This window comes from Aegilops tauschii, chromosome 5 (genome assembly GCF_002575655.3).
Source record: "Aegilops tauschii subsp. strangulata cultivar AL8/78 chromosome 5, Aet v6.0, whole genome shotgun sequence".
NCBI lineage: Eukaryota > Viridiplantae > Streptophyta > Magnoliopsida > Poales > Poaceae > Aegilops > Aegilops tauschii.
In genome coordinates, this window is record NC_053039.3 from 267801018 (window position 1) to 267820173 (window position 19156).

At 47.3% G+C, this 19156-nt stretch overlaps 1 long non-coding RNA gene across 2 annotated transcripts; it reads right to left on the minus strand.

Moving 5' to 3' along the window:
* Positions 1–14852: 14852 nt before the first annotated feature.
* LOC109781080 (uncharacterized) lies at positions 14853–16987 on the minus strand. Of its 2 annotated transcripts, XR_002237150.4 has the most exons (3): positions 16086–16987; positions 15907–15970; positions 14853–15206 (listed from the first exon to the last, which is right to left on the minus strand). It is a non-coding gene; the product is annotated as an uncharacterized lncRNA (long non-coding RNA). The 2 variants fall into 2 exon arrangements; XR_012183658.1 differs by having other exon boundaries at positions 15907–16925.
* Between the last annotated feature and the right edge of the window lie 2169 nt (positions 16988–19156).

The window sequence follows — 19156 nt, forward strand, 5'->3', positions numbered from 1 at the left end:
AATATAATAGCATGGAACAATCAAAAATTATAGATACGTTGGACACGTATCAGCATCCCCGAGCTTAATTCCTGCTCGTCCTTGAGTAGGTAAATGATAAAAACAGAATTTTTGATGTGGAATGCTACTTGGCATAATTTCAATGTAATTCTTCTTAATTGTGGTTTGAATATTCAGATCCGAAAGATTCAAGATAAAAGTTCATATTGACACAAAAATAATAATACTTCAAGCATACTAACTAAGCAATTATGTCTTCTCAAAATAACATGGCCAAAGAAAGTTATCCCTACAAAATCATATAGTCTGGCTATGATCTATCTTCACCACACAAAGTATTTAAATCATGCACAACCCCGATGAGAAGCCAAGCAATTGTTTCATACTCTTGACATTTTCAAACTTTTTCATTCTTCACACAATACATGAGCGTGAGCCATGGACATAGCACTATATGTGGAATAGAATGGTGGTTGTGGAGAAGACAAAAAGGAGAAGATAGTCTCACATCAACTAGGCGTATCAATGGGCTATGGAGATGCCCATCAATAGATATCAATGTGAGTGAGTAGGGATTGCCATGCAACGGATGCACTAGAGCTATAAGTATATGAAAGCTCAACAAAAGAAACTAAGTGGGTGTGCATCCAACTCGCTGGCTCACGAAGACATAGGGCATTTTGAGGAAGCCCATCATTGGAATATACAAGCCAAGTTCTATAATGAAAAATTCCCACTAGTATATGAAAGTGATATCATAGGAGACTCTCTATCATGAAGATCATGGTGCTACTTTGAAGCACAAGTGTGGTAAAAGGATAGTAACATTATCCCTTCTCTCTTTTTCTCTCATTTTTTTATTTGGGCCTTTTCTCTTTTTTTATGGCCTCTTTTTTTATTTAGTCCGGAGTCTCATCCCGACTTGTGGGGGAATCATAGTCTCCATCATCCTTTCCTCACTTGGGACAATGCTCTAAAAAATGATGATCATCACACTTTTATTTTCTTACAACTCGACAATTACAACTCAATACTTAGAACAAGATATGACTGTATATGAATGCCTCCGATGGTGTACCGGGATATGCAATGAATCAAGAGTGACATGTATGAAGGAATTATGAACGGTGGCTTTGCCACAAATACAATGTCAACTACATGATCATGCAAAGCAATATGACAATGATGGATCATGTCATAGTAAACGGAACGGTGATAAGTTGCATGGCAATATATCTCGGAATGGCTATGGAAATGCCATGATAGGTAGATATGGTGGCTGTTTTGAGGAAGGTATATGGTGGGTGTATGATACCGGCGAAAAGTGCGCGGTATTAGAGAGGCTAGCAATGGTGGAAGAAAGAAAGTGCGTATAATCCATGGACTCAACATTAGTCATAAAGAACTCATATAACTATTGCAAAAATCTACAAGTTATCAAAGCAAACTATTACGCGCATGCTCCTAGGGGGATAGATTGGTAGGAAAAGACCATCGCTCGTCCCCGACCGGCACTCATAAGGAAGACAATCAATAAATAAATTATGCTCCGACTTCATCACATAACGGTTCACCATACGTGCATGCTACGGGAATCACAAACTCTAACACAAGTATTTCTCAAATTCACAACTACCCAACTAGCATGACTCTAATATTACTATCTCCATATCTCAAAACAATCATCAAGCATCAAACTTCTCTTAGTATTCAACACACTCATAAGAAAGTTTTTACTATTCTTGAGTACCTAGCATATTAGGATTAAGCAAATTACCATGCTATTTAAGAGTCTCAAAATAATATAAGTGAAGCATGAGAGTTCATCTATTTCTTCAAAATAAAACCACCATTGTGCTCTAAAAGATATAAGTGAAGCACTAGAGCAAACAACAAACTACTCTGAAAGATATAAGTGAAGATCAATGAGTAGTCAAATAATTATACAACTATGTTAAGACTCTCTAACATTTAAGAATTTCAGATCTTGGTATTTTATTCAAACAGCAAGCAAAGCTAAAGAAAATAAAATGACGCTCCAAGCAAAACACATATCATGTGGTGAATAAAAATATAGCTCCAAGTAAAGTTACCGATGAACGAAGACGAAAGTGGGGATGCCTTCCGGCGCATCCCCAAGCTTAGATGCTTGGTTATCCTTGAATATTACCTTGGGGTGCCGTGGGCATCCCCAAGCTTAGGCTCTTGCCACTCCTTATTCCATAGTCCATCGAATCCTTACCCAAAACTTGAGAACTTCACAACACAAAACTTAACAGAAAACTCGTAAGCTCCGTTAGCGAAAGAAAACAAAACACCACTTCAAGGTACTGTAATGAACTCATTCTTTATTTATATTGGTGTTAACCTACTTTATTCCAACTTCTCTATGCTTTATAAACTATTTTACTAGCCATAGATTCATCAAAATAAGCAAGCAACACAATGAAAACAGAATCTGTCAAAAACAGAACAGTCTGTAGTAATCTGTATCAAACGTATACTTCTGGAACTCCAACAATTCTAAAATAAATTGGTGGACATTAGGAATTTATCTAGTAATCATCTACAAAAAGAATCAACTAAATATCACTCTCCAGTAAAAAGTTGAAGCAAATCTCGTGAGCGCTAAAGTTTCTGTTTTTACAGCATGATCATAAAGACTTCACCCAAGTCTTCCCAAAGGTTCTACTTGGCACAAACAATAATTAAAACATAAAACCACATCTAAACAGAAGCTAGAAGGATTATTTATTACTAAACAGAACCAAAAAGCAAGAAACTGAAATAAAATTGGGTTGCCTCCCAACAAGCGCTATCATTTAACGCCCCTAGCTAGGCATGATGATTTCAATGATGCTCACATAAAAGATAAGAATCGAAACATAAAGAGAGCATCATGAAGACTATAAATAGCACATTTAAGTCTAACCCACTTCCTATGCATAAGGATTTTGTGAGAAAACAACTTATGGGAACAATAATCAACTAGCATAGGAAGGCCAAACAAGCATAACTTCAAAAACTTTAAGCACATAGAGAGGAAACTTGATATTATTGCAATTCCTACAAGCATAAATTCCTCCCTCATAATAATTTTCAGTAACCACCACCTAAAGCATTCTTTTCATGATCTACAAGCATATAAATTTTATTACTCTCCACATAAGCAAAATTCTTCTCATGAATAATAGTGGGAGCAAACTCAACAAAATAACTATCATGTGATTGAAAATTAAGATCAAGATGACAAGTTTCATGGTTATAATTATTCTTTAAAGCATATGTGTCATCACAATAATCATCATAGATAGGAGGCATACTTTCATCATAGTAAATTTGCTCATCAAAGCTTGGGGGACAAAAAATAACATCTTCATCAAACATAGCTTCCCCAAGCTTGTGGCTTTGCATATCATTAGCATCATGGATATTCATAGAATTCATACTAACAACATTGCAATCTTGCTCATCATTCAAATATTTAGTGCCAAACATTGTAATGCATTCTTCCTCTAGCAATTGAGCACAATTATCGGAATCCTTACTTTCACAGAAGATATTAAAAAGATGACGCATATGAGGCACCCTCAATTCCATTTTTTAATTTTCTTTTATAGACTAAACTAGTGCTAAAACAAGAAAAAAAAGATTCGATTGCAAGATCTAAAGATATACCTTCAAGCACTCACCTCCCCGGCAACGGCGCCAGAAACTGCTTAGTTGATGGGGTGTGAGTGCCGCTTACCTAGCCTCCCCGGCAACGGCGCTAGAAAAGAGCTTGATGTCTACTACACAACCTTCTTCTTGTAGACGTTATTGGGCCTCCAAGTGCAAAGGTTTGTAGGACAGTAGCAAATTTCCCTCAAGTGGATGACCTAAGGTTTATCAATCCATGGGAGGCGTAGGATGAAGATGGTCTCTCTCAAACAATCCTGCAACCAAATAACAAAGAGTCTCTTGTGTCCCCAACACACCCAATACAATGGTAAATAATATAGGTTTTTGGCGAAGAGATGGTGATACAAGTGCAATATGGATGGTAGATATAGGTTTTTGTAATCTGAAAATATAAAAACAGCAAGGTAACTAATGATAAAAGTGAGCACAAACGGTATTGCAATGCTAGGAAACAAGGCCTAGGGTTCATACTTTCACTAGTGCAAGTTACTCTCAACAATAATAACATAATTGGATCATATAACTATCCCTCAACATGCAACAAAGAGTCACTCCAAAGTCACTAATAGCGGAGAACAAACGAAGAGATTATGGTAGGGTACGAAACCACCTCAAAGTTATTCTTTCCAATCAATCCGTTGGGCTATTCCTATAAGTGTCACAAACAGCCCTAGAGTTCGTACTAGAATAACACCTTAAGACACAAATCAACCAAAACCCTAATGTCACCTAGATACTCCAATGTCAGCTCAAGTATCCGTGGGTATGATTATACGATATGCATCACACAATCTCAGATTCATCTATTCAACCAACACATAGAACCTCAAAGAGTGCCCCAAAGTTTCTACCGGAGAGTCAAGACGAAAATGTGTGCCAACCCCTATTCATAGGTTCATGGGCGGAACCCGCAAGTTGATCACCAAAACATACATCAAGTGAATCACGTGATATCCCATTGTCACCACAGATACGCACGGCAAGACATACATCAAGTGTTCTCAAATCATTAAAGACTCAATCCGAAAGGATAACTTCAAAGGGAAAACTCAATCCATTACAAGAGAGTAGAGGGGGAGAAGAAACATAAGATCCAACTATAATAGCAAAGCTCGCGATACATCAAGATCGTGCCAAATCAAGAACACGAGAGAGAGAGAGAGAGATCAAACACATAGCTACTGGTACACACCCTCAGCCCCGAGGGTGAACTACTCCCTCCTCGTCATGGAGAGCGCCGGGATGATGAAGATGGCCACCGGTGAGGGATCTCACCTCCGGCAGGGTGCCGGAACAGGGTCCCGATTGGTTTTTGGTGGCTACAGAGGCTTGCGGCGGTGGAACTCCCGATCTATCCTCTTCCCCAAAGGTTTTAGGGTATATGGGTATATATAGGAGGAAGAAGTACCTCAGGGGAGCCACGAGGGGCCCACGAGGGTGGAGGGCGCGCCCCCTGCCTCGTGACTTCCTCGTTGCTTTCCTGACGTGCACTCCAAGTCTCCCGAGTTTCTTTCCTTCCAAAAATAACTTCTCCAGAAGGTTTCATTCCGTTTCGACTCCGTTTGATATTCCTTTTCTTCGAAACACTTAAACAAGGGAAAAAACAGGAACTGGCACTGGGCTCTGGGTTAATAGGTTAGTCCCAAAAGTAATATAAAAGTGTTTACTATATCCCATAAACATCCAAAATAGATAATATAATAGCATGGAACAATCAAAAATTATAGATACGTTGGAGACGTATCAAGGCTGCCGTCGCCACAGAATAACAGGGGGTGTGGGTGAGTGGAGGGATGGCCTGGCTAGCGGTGGGAGTAGTATGGGGGCGGTGAGGCCTCCGCGGCAGCACAGCCGGCCACGAAAGGCAGGAGCAGGCGGCACGACCGGCGCTGCTTTGGGCGGCTGGAGCAAGAAGACTAGAGGTTGAAGAAGCATTAAGGTCGTTGGATGGACATCGTACGGTCACTGGAGCTAGAATCGTTCATATTGACTAAGTTGGCAATTCCTCCATCCCCGTCAACTTAGTAGGCCCACAAGTCAGCCTCCCACAGTGGTGGGTCCCAGCTGGCAGGGGGTATTCATTTTTTTGTGAGCAATAAGGAGGCACTTCCTTGCTTGCGAAGATATAGTTGGTGGGTCCGACCTGTCAGCGGAGGGAACATTTTTTCATGAAATACAGAGGCCCTTCCGACGGGTCCCAGATGTCAGGTGGAGGAATCATTATTTTGTGCGTAATAAGGAGGCATTTCCTTGTGTGCAGCCGTGGACCCAGCTGTCAGCCTCTCCACGTACAGTCCACTTCCGATGAATGTCGTTCGTTGACCACGTTGACCATGCCGCACCGAGAGCACCAGGGCGCTGGAAGACGGCGAGGCCTATGAAGGGAATGACACAGAGCCGGGGAAGACACGGCAGTGGCTGCCCACGCGGTAGAGAGTACGAGGGTTGACTGGTTCGGCTGCCGTCGCCGGAAAATAACAGGAGGTGTGGGTGAGTAGAGGGATAGATAGGCCAGGGATGTGAGTATATGATGGGGCCGTGAGGCCTACCCGGCAGCACAGCCGGCCACGGGAGGCGGGAGCAGGCGGTTCCGACGGTGCTGGTTTGGGCGGCTGGGGCAGGAAGATCAGAGACTGAAGAAGCACGATTGCCGTTAGATTGACATCTAACGGTCTGACGCTGGTAGAGTCGATTGTTGACTAAGTTTCTTTTTTTGATAAACCTTGTGTAGGCATGAACTTAGTAGGCCCACAAGTCAGCCTCCAAATCTGTGGCAGACAACATAGAGCCCATTTGCTATTTTTTTAATAATTTGCACCCCATTTGCTAATTCTTAAGTAATTTATTAGAGCCCATTTTCTGCCCAGGACCACGGTCAAAAAGTTCAACCTTATTTTGCATATTTCGGTGGAGTCCGAACTTTTGTAATCCCGAAATGATAAACATTTTTTGAAGAACGTATCGATTTGCCAAAAAATCGTTTTGTTTTTGTAAGCAAATAAGACGTGGGACAATTGAGTTGGTTTAAGGGAAAACCAGTGGTAAAACAAATCAGCGCTGGGAGGAAAAAAATAAGGATGTAAATATGAAAAGTGAATTTTATGTATTTTCAATATAATGATATGTGTATATGAACTAGTAAAACTATAGGTAGAGATTAGAAAACGGATGTAGGACATGCGTTTCAAGAGGAAAATAGAACTGGGCTGTGTGTTTGATTCAGTAAAAAAGTGCATGCGGATGTTGTAAGACAAAATATAACTAACGCTGGCGGGCCAGAGGCCAGTAGATACCTGCTGGATCTTTGTGCCCCGTTGTCATCATGGGCTGGGCCTGTTAAAAACAAAACCAAGCCTGGGCAGTCTACAGCCCAGTTGAAACTTGCTCGACCTGAAAAAACAATATACGTGCTCAATAAACGAGAGAATTCTGCAAGTACAGACTGATAACTGGGATGCAGCAGGGATATTGTTTTTCATCGTGATTATAATAGCATGCACTTGTTTCGAAAAATTTGGAGAACTGGGAATTCGAACGGCAGGTGCTTATGCTACCCATCAAATAAAAATCAGGTGCCTGAAAATTTGTTTCGAAACAAATGATTCAGCTTTATATCCACGTCGACCCTCGGCATGATGGTTGGAAGCAAATGCCAAGTTGATACCAAAAGATCATTAACAACAATACCAACTTGTGGACGACAAGGTAGTACAAGTACCAATACCAAACTAACTTATAATCTTTTTACTCCTGGCCCTAGTGTTCGTCTGGTAGAAAATCTTGCAGAGGACCAGCTCCCGCTCCTTATCTTGCTCCAGGTCCCCGAGGTGGTACTGGTGCATCACCCAGTTGGTCCTTTGCTGGTCGAAGTTTTTGTTGGTGTGCAGCACCAGAACCTTATTGCTGCCCGTCTGCCCGCCGTTGACCATCACCGGCAAGGTATTGCCGGTGTTGTGCCACATCGCGTGCATGCCGCACTCCGACTGTATCTTGCGACGCGTCCACGTGCCCCTTTTGAACGCCCTGGAATTGCGCTGGAAGAAATGCTTGCTTAGGCCACTCAGTGTGATACCTGCAGTATTGTCGAATACAGGTTTTAGTGTACGTAGTTAGCATTTCAATAACATCTTTGGCATGTTACAGTCACTTGTTTCACTTTTTATTAACTGTCAAATTGTAATTGCTTCACCAGGTCTGTGTCTAAAAAGAAAAATAGAGCTATAAACAAAGGAATATGTTTGTGCAAGTAGACGGCCGATCAGTGTCTTACCTGGAAGTTTCTCAGGATGGGTGTAGCATATGCCGTGCTCGCTATCGATGGTTCGTATGAACAAATCGATGAGAGGGTGAGATCTCGCGCTGTCAGCACTCACTTTGGCCTCAAGGTGCTCGATCAGCTCCTGATCCGTGGGATTGAACTTGACGCCAGCCGGCAGCACCGGCCAATCCTTCTTCGACTTGCATGGGTTAATTCCAGTTATATGGTACTCAATGTATGATCAATGGACTGTTTTAAGTGAATGATGAAAGATTTTGACAGATAAGTGGTACTCCAAATCTGAAGTCCAGAATACCCGAACACACCGCCGGGATTCTTGTGTCACCTCACGCGCAGCGTGTTGTGACGTCAATTCAATGTGTGGACATGATGAATAATTTGACCGACGTATACTAGTACTGCTACTGTACTACTTACTAGTCGTATTTAGTGTCACATGTTAGCCATAGGTTTAACTAACAAGTACGCACTTGAAGCCTAAGTGATATATATATATACTGCACAACATCTCCATCATCATTATCAGTACATCCTGCGCAGGTGAGTTAGGATGCACTTGATCCCAGAAAGGTATCTATCCTTCAAACCAGAGGAGTGCTTCAAACTAACAACAGTACATAATATCCAACAAAAGAGGGTCGTGCTACAACAACAGAATACATGGCTCAGTCTACATATCAGTACGAATCAAGTTGTGCATATTTGCTGTTGGCATGAACCACATCGCCACATGTCGGGTTTGCAAAAGCCATCCATCGCATGGAAGCTTGACGCCTTTCACACACTGAAGATTATCTAGCAACAAGCTGTGTCGACGAATCTCTGGATATGGTGATTCATGGAACCCATGGTATGATGTGTAAACACAGTCCCCCCTGGCGAATGGAAGTCATAGCACGGTAATCATCGCCGGTGATGTGATCGATGATTGGTTGGATGATCGGATAATTGAGCCCGGGGAACATGGAGTTGTTGCCGAGGCTGTAAACCCGCCTCCAGTTGAATACGCCTAGCCCAACGAAGCTCGGATCTTTCTCGAACACGAAGCAGCCATAGCCATCAATGTCACGAATGCCCCAGGCATTGTACTGCATGTGGTTTGATGAAATGGTTTGGTCAATTTGGTACGTGGAAATGAGCATCAAATGACCACCGTCAGCTGAACGAGCGATAAACCACCACCCATCGACTGGTATGATTCCAGGTCCTGGAATCATAAAGGCCGATGCATTTGCGTCTGCTGCAACAATTCAAATTGGAGACCAAAAGGACAAAAATAAACAATCATGTTCAGAGTATGTGTGGAATTAAGATTATTATAACAGTGACACATATCATAGACAGAGAATTGCAATGCCGTGGTCATAATCATACCCCAAGTTAAAAAAAATAAGCCAATGGCTTTCATATTCTAGCAATATATCATGGTTCAAACATCATGTAACAATGAGAGGAAAACAGATATGACAGGGCCTACTCATATTCTACCATAGCACTTACTACAGTTATCATATCAACTCTAAGAAATAACATGCATTGTTATAAAAATCCTGGAAATGAGAGTAACATATAGCAATCATGAGGTTATGCTCATAATATCTATTCTAACAATCATTAGATACCAATTGTTCTCATATCAACAATAACAATAACATGTGTGGTCATAAAAATCTAGGAAATGAGAGGAACATATAGCAATGATGTGGTTATAGACATACTATATATTCTAAATTTGTAACAATGAATAGGCAGTCGCATTCTTAAGGTAAAGATGAGATGAGATAGAACAATTACACGACGATAGATTCCACCAGTATAGGCAGCCAATCTGTGTGTCGACCGCATAAACGATGCCATCGTGCACTATAGCATCAGACAGAAGTGTTGGGTAAAGAGGATCGATGATGAGCCATAACCATGTATGGCGACCGGATTCCAGATAGACAAATCCCATGTAGAACACGGAAATGAGCTTGTAATCCATGTAGTCTTCTGATGGTGTGGGCACTTCGCAGATTACAACCTTCAGCAAACAGAGGTCGAGCCAAAAGCTCGACGCGTCTCGTGCGTAGTAGGCAGGAGTGTCCGGCGGGCCGCGAGGCTCAATGGCGGCGGTAACCAAAGATGTAAGGGTGATCTCTCACTAGGTGTAGATATCCATGAGACGCCACGGACTACCGGATTGGTGGATGAGGATGATCCAGTTGGCCTTCATGCCCGCCCAGTAGTGGCCGCGCATGAAGGACATGTGGACGGGTAGTGCTAGCATGTCGAGGGGCACCATGGCAACCTCCGTAGGATCGTCAAGTTGGTGTCTGGGCTGTCGGAAGTGGGGCTCCGGCAAACCCTTAAGGTTCGAACTCTGGGGTGCGCGCGAAGTCTTTCCCTCCTACCGATCTACGCCCTAGCTCCCTAAGATCTCGCGGACGAACTCGACGAACCCGCAACACAGAAAGACACGAGATTTATACTGGTTCGGGCCACCGTTGTGGTGTAATACCCTACTCCAGTGTGGTGGTGGTGGACTGCCTTTTGGGCTGATGATGAACAGTACAAAGGGAAGAACAACCTCCTGAGGTAGAGGTGTTCTTATGGCTAGGGTAGGCTCTCGATCCGATCAGATCAAGCTGAGATGCCCCTACTGTGGTGGCTAGTTCTACTTATATAGGCCCTGGTCCTCTCCCCAAATATTGAGCGGGAAGGGAGCCAACAACGGCGGGCGAATTTGAAGGGGGACAGCTAGTACAAGCTATCCTGACAAAAGTGGTCTTCGCCTGCGAAAGGCTCTGGTGGTGACGCCGTCTTGGGCTCCACGATGAACTCCATCCTGCCGTCCTTCTGGTCTTGGTCTCGTTGCACCGATATGGCAACCTTTGCCTGATGCCTCGGTACTCCTAGCCCGTGCTCGCCTCCTTAGCACCAAAGAGGAAACAAGGACGCTGCGCGCACTGGCGCCCGCCTGGTGCCGATCGTCATGGCTCACGTCACGAGAGCCTCGTGAGGTTTACCTCGCCTTGATATCTTCGCTCCTCGTGAGCCTGCCTGGCTAGGCCACTCCCGAGGAGGTCTTGCGTCGTCCGCCTCGCGAGGCTTGGCACCTCGCGAGGGTCTTGGGTTCCTTGTTGATGAAGATGGGCCGTACGGCCCGCTGACTTTGCCACGCCGTGGGCTGCAGGCTGGCAAGTCTGGGGACCCCCGTTCCCAGAACGCCGACAGTAGCCCCCGGGCCCAAGGTGTGCTCGGGCTTGGCTTCGCGGCGAAGCCAAGGGTCAAGTACAGAGCGCCGCGGGCTCCCAAAGCCTGCGGCCTCGGTCGACGCATGGCGGTTGATTGGACGTGGGCGTCTCCGCTTCCCCACGCTGCCTTGGCAACTGCACGACTTGACAAGTCCCTACGACATGCAACAAAAACCACCATTACATGCAATCGTGGGAGGCATCGGTTGGCCTTCTTTTGCTATAAATGGGGAGGGGGCGGAGCCCCCGTCGCCCATCTCTTCCTTGCTTGCTTTCTTCTTCCTCCTCGCTCCACCGCTAGTTGTAATGGCGCCGTCGAAGAGGTTCTCTGCTGCGTAGAAGGGCAAGGCCCCTCGGGAGGGGCCCGGCTCCCCGGCGCCCAAGCGAGGATGTGGCCGCCCCCGCAAGCATGCCGCGACCCCCGCCGTGGCCCCCGGCTCCCAGGGCGGCGCCGTGTTGCGTGGCAGGAGTCGCTCTGGCCGCGGCAGTTCTGTCGACGAAAGGAGGCGCGCCGTGGTTGTGCCCCCCCCCCCGCCCGCGGTTCCATGCGTCAGAGGTGTTGCCGGAGTTTGTTGTCTGGTCGGAGAATCCGACCGGCAACTGGCTCCAGCTCCCTCGCTTCTTCACCGACGAGGTATCGGCCTCCGGTCCCGGCGGGCTTTGGTTGCAGGCGGATGGTTGCTGCAGCCGGGCTTCTTGGGCCGTGGCCGAGATTTCCGTCGCGGGCAACATAGCTCTGGCCCGCGGTTGGTTGACGCTTGCCCGCGCGCGCGGCCTGGGCGGGCGGTGCACCCTCCACTTCAAGTTCGACGGCGACACGACCCTCTTCGTGAGGGTGTTCGGGGAAGACGGTCGTCGCGCCGGATGCTGCCTCGAGGTGAACGACGGCGAGGAGGTGCTCAGCCTTGGCAATGGTCGGGACAAGGAAGAGGACGAACCCGCCGGCCGCGCCTCGTCTGGCTATGCTGACTCCTCCCTTGGTGACAGTTCCAACAGCGGCGGCCTTGATCAGCCGCCGCGCCCGCCTTGAAGGTGGTAGCGGGTCGTCTCGTCGCCGTGCATCGGTGAAGCGCGAAGAGGGGTCCGACTAGACCCAAGACATTGCCGCGTCCCTGCTCCCGTCGGCTGCTGAAGGGGCGAGCGCCGCTTTTATTATGTTTCCCTTTCCCTTCCTGCATCGAAATGAAACCGGCATGGGCCCAGAGGGGCATGTATCGAACCATAACCTATCAACCATTATGCTACGCTTGTTGTTTTAGTGTTGTGTGGCCACTTTGCGCAAAGATAACTTAACCTGGTGTATTCGGGGCGCCCTCCTCCTTGCGAGGCGTTTATTTCCTCGTGTCCATCTTGACCTGTTTGCTCAGGAACTGCGAAAATTCGTTAGAAGGGGCGCTAAGAGGCTCACCGTTCACCCGAGCCTTGACCTGGCACTTTGCGTCACGGTACCCGAGGGGCACGGACTAGGAGGGATGCGCCAGTTCCTGGGTTCGCACGAGGGTGGCTCGCGAGAAGGCAGAGAGGAGAGAAATGCTCGCGAGGGCACCTGCCTAGCCCCCTCGCGAGGTATGCGAGAGAAAGAACACGAGCGAACCAGAGTCGGAAAATGCAGTGAGAGGCGAGGGAACCAAATTAGCAAGGAACACCAAAGGCGAACTTCGATTAAAGAAAAAGCGAGCCAACCACGGAAAGCAAATGAAAAGCCGCGTTTGGCACCTAGTCTAGTCTTCAAGTCTTCTCACCAGCGCAGATCTAAGTGCTGCCACTAGGCGTGGGCGGGAGCCCCAGGGCCTGAGGCCGGCACCCCTGAGACTCCGGGGTGTGTACAGCCCCAACTCATTATTACGTGAGAGTGTCACGGGCGGCGATTCTTCACAGGCACCGGGCCTTCTTTACAGGCTCTGGGCCTTTCTTCACAGGCTCTGGGCCTTGCTTCATGGGTAGAACTTCTGGAGGTGCTGGATGTTCCAGGCGTTCTGGATGGGCATCCCGTCCTGCGTCTCCAAGCGCGCTGCACCAGGCCTGGAGACATGGACGACCCTGAACGGGCCCTCCCACATGGGCGATAGCTTGTGCAGCCCTTCCCTGGAAAGGACCCGCCCCAGGACGAGGTCGCCCACCTCGAGCGTCCTGGAGCGGACGTTGCGGTAGTGGTATCGCCGCAGCGCTTGCTGGTACCTTGCCGCCCTCAATGCAGCTTCGCGACGGCGTTCCTCCCCCAGCACAAGATCCATCCCCCGCGTGGCGTCCTGCTGCGTTTCGTCGAACGCCAGGACCCGTGCAGAGCGATGCTTGACCTCGTGAGGAAGGACTGCTTCAGCTCCGTAGATGAGGAAGAGTGGAGTCTCGCCCGTTGGTTTGGTGGCGGTGGTGCGGATGGACCACAACACAGACTGGAGCTCATCGTGCCAGCCCTTGCCGCAGGCCTCCAGCTTCTTCTTGAAGGTCCTGGTCTTGAGGCCTCTCAGGACCGCCGCGTTGGCGCGTTCGACCTGACCATTGCTCCTGGGGTGCGCCACCAAAGCGTAGCAGATCTGCGTCCCAAGGTTAGCACAGTAGGTTTTGAAGAGGTTACTAGTAAACTGCGAGCCGTTATCTGTGATGATGCGGTTGGGGACCCCGAAGCGGCTCACGAGGCCCTTGATGAACTTGACAGCAGAGTCGTCCGGGATGGTACGGACGGCTTCCACTTCCGCCCACTTGGTGAACTTGTCGACGACGACGTAGAGATAGCGGTAGCCCCCTTGGCCCAAGGGAACGGGCCTAAGATGTCCAGCCCCCAGACCGCGAACGGCCACGTGAGCGGGATGGTCTGGAGGCCCTGAGCTGACTGGTGAATTTGCTTGGCGTGGAATTGGCAAGCCTCGCAGGACTTCACCAGCTCGGCTGCGTCGTTGAGTGCCGTAGGCCAGTAGAATCCACTGCGGAACACCTTGCCAACGAGGGTCCGTGACGACGAATGGTGCCCACAGTCCCCACCGTTTATGTCAACCAGCAACTCCCTTCCTTGATCACTGGAGATGCAGCGCAGCATGACATCGTTCAGTGGTTTCCTCTACAACTCGTCGTCCAAGAGCAACCGAGCTCCTGAGGTCGGGCCACAGGCTGGGGCTCCCGTGGCTGGAGGCTGTGGGAGCTCCTCCCGAGGCCGAGTCATGCTTGAAAGTGGTGGTGTAGCTGATGGCTTGAAGAGCCGCTCCTCAAAGACACCGGGCTCTTGCGGCTGCCGCTTGGATGCTCTCTTGGCGATGTCGTCGGCTTCCTTGTTGGTACCTCGGGGCACGTGCACTACAACAGGAACCTCCCTATAACAACGCTTTTTTCCGTATCTAAAGGTCCATATATGCGTTGTTAGTGTCTTTACCAACGGTTTGGGATGCGTTGCCTTATCCAGCGTTGCTAGCGCATAATGTAACGCTTATACTACCGTTGGTAAAAGGGGCCGTTGCAAGAGTACAACACATAAAACGAACTTGTACAACACTTCTATATGTTGTTGCTTCATGTACAGGAATCAAAATTTCACTGCTCGGCAACAGAAAATTTGCAAAACTTTTAAGTGTTGGTGCATATATAATGTGATTTTTATTATTATTAAATTAATTCGCCGTATAATGGTGATAATTATGCATATCAAGTGAGGAAAAAATAGAATATACTCACAAGAGGAAGATATCATATATTGAATAAAACTGTTCGATTACAATAGTGGATATTACAGGAGGAACATCATCCCAATGTGATCCATAATCTAAATATTTTCTTGAGAGTGAAACTTAAACAGACAATAATCCATCAACTAGAACTAACTAAAACTTAACCGAGGAACATCATCCAACAGGAACAACATCACTACAACTTTAACTAAAACTAACTTTAACTAAAACTGAAGGCATCCATCATCATCAACGGGAACATCATCATCATCATCATCAACGGGAACATCATCATCATCATTGCAGTATACTTGCCACAAACCATAGAATCATCCATATATCTTTTGATTGAATCTACAAAGAAAATAACAAAATGAATTGTTAACACACAATGAACTGACATCATGCAAGTAGTGAGAGAGGCAGGTTATAAGTCACTTACAAAGGTTGAAGGCCATGCAATTTATGTTATACATAGTAGATGGAAATACATCCATAACCTATCTCAAGATCATCATTGATCGGTTAGTATTGGTTTTTTTACCGCTTTTTGAGGGGTTCAGGTTACAGGCTTAAACTATACTAGCAAGAGGAAAATAGTATCTCACACCCTTATCCTAATAAGCATGGCGCATAACCTACCACAGCTTCGCTTCCTCAATTTCTACATGCCACTACATTTTATAAATAGTAGCTATTTCAAACTTATTCAAGGAGATACTATCTGGTTAATTCCTGTAAAAATAAATTAAGAGGTTAATTAATTAGTCATCCCTTTGAACAGTAATGCTCTACTTTTCTGATGCTTGGATTGGATGGGTTAATTAATTAGTCATCCTTTTGAGTAGTAATGCTCTACTTTTGTTATCAAAATTCCCCAAAAGACTTTAAGTTGTCACACAGTTGCATGTCTGTGTGTCTTGTCCAGAAGTTGAAGCAACTGCCTTATGTGGCCATTAAGCAAGTTGAGGTTACTTTTTGCAAAGAAATATGATCCCAAAAGAACAATTCCCTGAAGCGACTTGGAAAACAAATGGGTTGTCGAGTAACTTACTTCATAATTAAGCACAGAAGTCATCATGGCATCCAACAGAAGATATGAAAGATCTGTAGCTGATCTGCATCAGTACAGTTACACCAACATGTAACAACATCACGTTATTTCACCATTGTTCCCTTGGAATCTGTACAGTGTAGTGATGAATATGTGGCACAAGAAAGAGAGGTGGCAACCTGTTTGGTACCTTGAAGAAGGCCTTGCTCTTGAGCTAGTGGTCCAGCGCTCATGGACTGAAAGAAACAAGAAGACCAAGATGAAAATAATGAACAGACCTCGTCGAACTGTACTTGGAGACTGACAGCGAGCTCGGGGCTAAGCGCCATCTCGTCCAGCGTCTACATGAGGGCCTTGCCAATGGCAAACTGCCAATACAACTCAAACGCCCCCGCCATCCCTCTTCTGATCCCTCACCCTGCCAATCAACATTATCAGAATGCAGAACAACACCAACAGTTTCACTTCCAGTTAGACAACCCGACCGTCACTTCCAGTAAGACGACCTCACCGTCACCAACAGTTCAATTCCATGCAATCTTTGTTATACATAACAAATTACTGGCATACATAGTAGATGGAAATACATTCATAAATTATCTCAAGGTGATCATTGACCTATTAGTATTAGTTGTGTCATCATTTCTTTGAGTGGTTCAGGTACAGACTTAAACTATATGAGCCTAATATGGGCGTCTTAGTGTATGGCAGAAATTGTTGCATAAGTATTAACATTTTCTCTGATTGCTTCCAATGTTGAACATATCCAATGGGATAAAGATACATATTTTTTTACGGCATGCAGTGCAAAATCTGTTGGAGCAACACGAACCTGCACCAATTGTTGGTGTCCCTTCTCCCGCTTCCTCATGAGATCTTGGTCCAAGCATGAGTAAAGTATAATAGAGTAGAAATAGTGTTCCAGTTTGTGCTCGTAAACTTAATTTAAATAATAGTTAGACACCAGTTGTGGTCAAGGGGCCAATTAAGTTATTCAACACATCATGCTAGTTAACATGGGAATTCATCTTTGGTTAAAAATAAATTAGTCCGGACAAAATCACTACTTATACAGTATATATAGTTAACATGGGTGGGTCGGGGATGCGGCGAATCCGGCAGCCACCAGGGTTGAGAGGTGGGAGGAGGGCAGGGCGAGGGCCGACGGCGAGGTGGTTTGGAGAGGTAGATTAGGCCGTGGATGGTGGCGATTTGGGAGAGATGAGAGGATCTGGGGCTCTGTTTCTCACGCGTCTCTTTATCCTTTCCTCTGTTTTTTTCATATATATGTACTACCACCTACAACTCTACAACGCATATGCTACAACCATAATATGTGTATCTACTGAAAAATTTACAACACATAGTCAAAAATGTTGCACAATTTGTGTTGCTTTATAGGGGGTATCCTTGTGGTGGTGCTGCAGCTCCAGGCCCGAGAACTGCTTTTCCATCTTGCGCACCTCCGCGAGGTATGCCTCCATATGCTCGTCCTTTGGCTCGTATACCTTGTTGGAGAAGTTGACGAGGAGTTGCAAGTCGCCTCTGACGGTAAGGCGCTTCACCCCTAGAGCTGTGGAAGCCTTCCGGCCAGCTATGAGGCCTTCGTATTCTGCGATATTGTTGGAGACCTTCTCGCCGTGCTGAAAGCAGAGTTGCACGGCGTAGTAGAGCTTGTCCTGAGTGGGCGAGATGAGCACTGCTCCAGCCTCCGCGCCCTGGTGCGCGAAGGCGCCAATGAAATACATGACCCAGCCGTCTGGAGCCTCGCTCCCTGGTGAGGTCGACCGGTCTTCGCCTTCCTCAAGCATTGGGGCATCCGTCCATTCTGCCACAAAATCAGCGAGCGCGGCCCCCTTGATGACCCTGATAGTGCCGAACTCCAACTGGAATGCTTGCAGCTCGATGTTACACTCAGCGACCCTTCCAGCTGAGTTGGGGCTCCTGAGCACCCTCTCCAATGGGTAGGCTGGGACGACCTTGATGGGGTGGCCCTGGAAGTAGTGTCGCAGCTTGCGTGAGGCCACCAAAAGTGCGAGCAGAAGTTTCTGAGGCATGCGGTAGCGTGCCCTTGCGTCCCGCAGCACGGTGTTGTCGAAGTACACCGGGTGTTCGACGAGGGCCGGCACACTGTCGAGGCCTGGGTCCTGCGGATATTGGGGCATCTCCTGAGGTGGAGGGGTTCCTGAGACCTGACTGTCTTCAGGAGTTTCGGCGACGTTGTCCTGCTGAGCTTGGTCTTCTGCCGCTGATGCCCTTGTTGTGCCTTCCTGACCCTGCACCACTTCAGCTCTGGCTTGGCACAACACATCCTTGGCTTGGCGCTCCTCCTGAACCGCCACCAGCACCACGCTGGCAGAGTACGGGGTGGCGGCAAGGTAGAGTACTAGGGGCTCGAGAGGCCGTGGCGCCACCATCACCGGAGGGCTGGTAAGGTATTTCTTGAGGTCTTGGAAGGCTTGGTCGGCCTCCGGGTCCACTCGAACGGGCCCTTCTTCTTCATGAGCTTGAAGAAGGGTAAGGCGCGCTCTCCCATCTTAGAGATGAAACGCCCCAATGCGGTCACCCGTCCTGCTAGCTTCTGCATCTCTTTGAGGGTCTGTGGTGGGCTCATGTCCTCGATGGCCTTTATCATCTCTGGGTTCGCCTCGATCCCTCTGTGGGATACGAGGAATCCCAGCAGCTTGCCGGAGGGGACGCCGAACACGCACTTCTCCGGGTTAAGCCTCAAGTTCACTTGCCACAGGCTCTCGAAGGTCTCCTCCAAGTCTTGAGTCAATGTCCTCGCCTCGCGAGACTTTACCACTATGTCGTCGACGTAGGCCTCTGTGTTTCTCCCGAGCTGTCGCCCCAGGGCGATGTGCATCAGCCGCTGAAAAGTCACGCCCGCATTGCGCAACCCGAAGGGCATGCAAGTGTAGCAGTACACCCCACATGATGTCAGGAAGGCTGTCTTCTCCACATCTTCCACCGCCATCTTGATCTGATGATACCCTGAGAACGCATCTAGGAAGCACAGCAGGTCGCACTCGGCGGTGGAGTCGATGATCTGGTCGATGCCCGGGAGCGGGAACGGATCTTGGGGGCAGGCTTTATTAAGGTTGGTGAAGTCGACGCACATCCGTTCCTTCCCGCCTTTCTTTGGCACTACGACGGGGTTCGCCAGCCACTCGGGATATTGAACTTAGCGAATGGCACCCGCTGCCTCCAGCTTGCAGGTCTCCTGGACGATGAAGGCCTTCTTCTCAGT